Genomic DNA, 5,331 nt, shown 5'->3' on the forward strand with positions numbered 1-5,331 from the left:
ATTTATTTCTCACTATTATCTAGAGTAATCTTTTACTGGAGCACAGCTGATTAATACTGCAGCAAACGCCCCAGTAAAACGGACCTGGTGGTCTCTGGAGCACGAGCAGTCAGTCCACTAACTTTGGTGCCAAGTCATGTAAAGCACGGCCAAACTCCTGGAGCAAAATCTGGTGTGCAGTCAGGTGACACATTCCCTGAGCTTCCAGTAGAACTCCAGGAGCAAGTGGGGTGCTGCGTGAACTGTGACTCCATTGTGTGCATGTTTCGCACCTGTCAACTCCCACAGCGACAAGATAAGCACGCGCTACATGCACAAACTCAGTCATTAAAAAAAGAAAACTAATAAAGTCGCACAATAAACAAGAAACCCCCTGATGATTGCATGCACGTACTTTAGTAGAAACACAGCAGCAAAAGTTGCATTATTAAATTTCATCGCATAAAAGTGCAGAGACAAAACTGCCCCACAAAGTTTTTATCAAATCATCTTTACTCACCCCTCCCTCTCATGGGAGAAGATATTGTTAGGCTGCTCAAACAACGTGCCTGAAAATAACAATAAAAACATGGATCAATAACTTGATTACTGTTTACTAGATGCTGCAAACTGTCAATAGTACATGCAGTCATTGACCCTTAAACCCACATCTTGTGTATTTGGCAACTTTTCAGAGTCAGAATATATTTATTGATTTAGTATTTATTCATTATTCAGCTTAAAACTCTGCTAAACCTCAAACTACGATTTCAACAGTTTCATGGATTACATTTTTTTTTATTCTGTTTCTGCTTGTTCATTGGGAGGATTCTGAGAAACATGAGATATTTGAGCCTTGCAGGTAATATCAGTGGCATCAATACAAAAGGTGCCGGACCAGTGGGTCAGGTTTACTGCACAACAGTAACTCTGACAATGGATATTTATAGATTAGACTTTTCTTTAACCATTGTCAGTCGCATGCATTCAAAAGGGATGTTCACCTTGAGTAGCAATTTGAGAACACGAATTAACTCATTCAATGCCATTGATGTCGACAGACGTCCCATCAGGTTTGAAATTAAATTCTGCCTATCTTCAATGGCAAAAGGTAGGAACGCATCTTTTTTTTTCTTGATGAAAGAAGAAGCTTAAATCTTTCATTTGGTAGGTTCAGTGTTTGTATAATCATAGTGCATAATATTCTGTGGGTCTTGAAAAATAGGGGGAAATGAGCTGAAAACTGCTGGCACTGAATGAGTTAAGAGCATTGATCTGTGCATTTACCGTATACGTATTAGGTTACATTTTACTAAACTACACAGTGTTCAGAATGTCAAACCCTCCACAAAGCCAGCTCAGATTCTCTGTTCTCTGATCAAATCTAAAAATAGTAGTCCCATGATAGCTTGATATTATGACTCTTCCACCATGAAAACCTGCCCTGAGAATGATTTAGTTACACTGGCATCACGTACTAAAGGCATTACCAATGAAGTAAGAAGCAAACACCTTGAAACTTCTCCTGTCATGCAACGGTTATTTTTTTATTTTTTTAACCTGGACCTAGATATTGATAGATTGTTTTTGGGTCATATCATATTTCTCCAAAACATGTCACCAAAATCTACCGATAACATTTTAGAACAACCTGAACAGACAAACAAACCAAACATTTGGTCAAACGTGGCCATTTCAGAGCCGGTAATAATCTCAAGCATTAATTATTTACAAAAGGGCCCAAGAAGTTAAGGATTAATATCCCGACAGCATCACGGCGTCTAATCAGCCTTAGATTATTGTACTCGCATTCTTTCCTTCAGCCATCTTTCATCCTGATCATCATTTGACATCTATAATAATTGCGCATGAAGTCACAATATCAAATGCTGTCGTAGTCCAAATATTCATTGTATAAATATCGATTCTGACAGGGACAGGAAGACACAGTTTGGCTTCTGAAGGAGGAGAACCGCTTGATGTAGAATCCAGTCCGCACAAAAACAAGTGTCATCACACACATTAACATTTCAGCACATGCCAGTGTTTCTACAAGTTCAAAAATCAAAGCAGCTGTCACCTACAGGAGATCAAGCACTTTATGAGCGCCTCACATTCACAGCCCCTTGGACGGCACCACAGAAAGTCCTCTGCTGGCCATCTGCACATTACAACAGCTGTCAATCTTGGAGTCTTTTGTTCCTTTGCTCATTTGATGTTTATATTTAATCGCTTTTGTTGCTGTGTTTACATCAAAATAGGTTTCACCCATTTTGTTGAAGTAAATGGCTCAGGTTTGATAACAATCGTAATTAAAATGTTTCTTTTTTTTTCTTTTCACATCATGTAATACAGGACAACACATAACAGTCCATTAGTGTCAATATAAAATGAAGCAGGATTCTTCCCATGCATGCTTAGCTCTGCACTTTATTTCTCATGCATCTTGCTGCAGTCCATCCTCCCATCGCACCTCTTGCATGTGACGAGTGCTAATTGCCCGCTGTCACTGTCTGAGGCTGTCAAACCGATAGCATAGCATAGCAACATGCCTTCACTGTTCACCCATCATTGCCACGCAGGATTCTCTCCCTGGCTTTGTACATTCATGCTGTTGCTAAGCAGGTCATTTCAATCCCCCACGACTCGTCATCAGCTTCATCATTTCATAAACCAAAGCTTTTCACTAGTTACCACTACCACCAGTGTCTGAACTCAGTAGGAAGAACCATCTCGCTTCGGCAAGACACCTTTAGATCTCTATGTCTCCCTGCAGAGTCGAAGCCCCAAAATACAAAATTGTTTTCTGTAATAGACAATCATCTTGACTTCATTCTCTTCAGCCTATTTATTGAAATGTGTGGATATTGGTATAGCTTAAAATACTTTTTTTAACACTGTATTGCTTTTGACCATACTGCCCAGTTCTTAGCAGCCACTGGACTGACTTGACATTTCCAACTCGTGTAGGTCCTCCACAGGATCTGCCGGAGCGTCACCTTTATTTGCTGTCTTTACTTTTGAATAAAATACTACACACTGCTTGCAATACTCAAAACAAAACATATTTATAATCCACAAGACATTTGACCAGTGTCAAGTCATTTGCTGGGTAACTGGGCCCCCCCGCAGTGATTCCGTTCAAATGATTGAGGGTGCTGAACTGGAAAGAACATGATTCAATATGTCGACTGCGTTTGCTTCTTTTCTAACAGCAGCAGGCTGTCACAGCTTCCAGGCCCCACTCTGCAGAGTATGCCCATTAGAGTAGCATAAAGCAGCTGACGTTCACACTGCAGCACCTTCCATACAGACCAGGGTTAAAGGTGCAGACGACTGCGTGTTTTTATTCTGACTTGATATGGAAGCAGGTGAAGAAACAGGTTAAACTGTGTTTTGGCTCTGAGATGAAACTGCTCTCGCCTTGCAGCAACATGCAAAAAGGTCAGGAGTGCCTTCATCTTTTATGACTGAAGTCCCTTTCAGCTGCAGGAAGCAGGAATTGCTGCAGCTAGACTCCCAACAGAGGATGAATGACATCCTTTTAATGCCGTTTTATCTTCGTTTCTTTTCACTGGCTGTCTCTGAGGTTCAGAATTAATTTAAAGGTGTAATTGATCACAACATTGTTGGCTTACCTTACACTAACTAATCATGACTCAGGTCCCCAGAGCCAGACCAGGAGAGTCTTTTATCATCAGCAAACAGCAGCAAGTCCACAGTTTGAAGCTAAGGGAATGGACTCATTACTGTAAACAAAGATTTTTATGTATCTTTCTTTATATAGTTGCATGGCACAACTATTCTTTTTTTTTTTATTGCACTCTCTTCAAATAGAAAAACTAAGAAAAAAAACATTTAACATGCACAAACATACCTGGAACTAATTATGCACAAACAAAAAACTTTGTTGCACTAGAATTCCCCACGCTTCATGATGGTGTCAAATTTCATAAACATTGATCAATAATCAACAGAGATAGTGAGGAACAAATTTTGAAGCTCCATTTACTGCAGTGTTACCAAACATTTCAAATGGATGCATAACCCAGGATCTCTTCTGGATCATCACCAAAATGTAATCAACTGTTCCTGGTTACATTTCCAACATTTCCAGAAGATTTCCTCAAGATCCATCCAGAACCTTTTTGAGTTTACCTGCTAACAGACAGACTTGACGGACAGACAAACAAATGCCAGCGTCGGCCGATGTAATAAATGCTTTCAGTCTGGTCATGACAAATGTATGCGTCGAACATTTCATATGCATAATTAATTAATGTCCCTTTTGAGAAACAGCTAGCATGTGGTCCTATAATAATTGACTTCTGATCAAATACCACACAATGTGGTTTCATGACATCAATAACGCAACGTTCAGGAACACCGAGCAATTTTCCCTCAGCCGGAAGTCTATATCACTCAAAGAGAACATGATGGGAATAATCAGTGAAAGGCTGACCAGAGCTTCACTTAATCAAAAGGTCTGCACAGCTTAGGTCACCATGGTGACAGAGACCCATGACGGCACCTTCTTGACACTGGAAGCTGAAGGTTCAACATGTATTGTTACTCTGTGGTTTACCCCTCCCTGCAGCTACAGAGATACACCGACTGTTTAACACTGGGGAGAAGCACAGATTTATTTTGACTGTCGAATGCAGGGAAATTAACTTCAAGAACATACAACAGAGACGACATGATGATAGCAAAAACAGAACCCGAGTCTGTGATGAGTGCCGCGTTTAGTCAGAGGCGTGGCTGAACTCTGACACAACATCAACACACTTTGTTCGTAGAACACAGCAGCTCTAGCATTGTGATTGTGCGCTCATATTCAGCAACATTCCAGTTTGTACAAGCCAACCCCGATTTTCTCACTGCACTTCTTCCTGACAAATACGGATAATAAGCAATTAGTCTGTGTACTGGGTCCTCCACTATATAGGTGTTGTGAGGGGCCCCTCCGATTGGGTCTGGAGGAGAAGAAAATGCCCTCATTAGGACACATCAGTGGCTGGCACATCACACTGACATTTACTGTTCAAAGAGGCGCGGGGTGATCGGCTTTGTCTTTTTCTTTGTTTATTACCATGAAGGGATATGCAGAGGCAGAATTTAGTAGGAGGTTCATGTTTAATTGGGGTGGTCTTCCTCCCCCTTTTGTTCTTTTTCCCCTCATTAAAAGCGCTGAAATCACTTGCGCCCTTCAGTGGGATGCAAAGACTTTTTTGTGTTTTTTCATCTTTTAAAAATATTCCCCTGAAAATATTAAATTCCCCCCCCCCCCCCCCCCAAAAAAACAAAAAAACAAAAAAACAAATTAATGTGTCCTGTGTTTTACAACGGGGG

This window comes from Brachionichthys hirsutus, chromosome 1 (assembly GCF_040956055.1).
Source record: "Brachionichthys hirsutus isolate HB-005 chromosome 1, CSIRO-AGI_Bhir_v1, whole genome shotgun sequence".
In the NCBI taxonomy this organism is placed as follows: domain Eukaryota; kingdom Metazoa; phylum Chordata; class Actinopteri; order Lophiiformes; family Brachionichthyidae; genus Brachionichthys; species Brachionichthys hirsutus.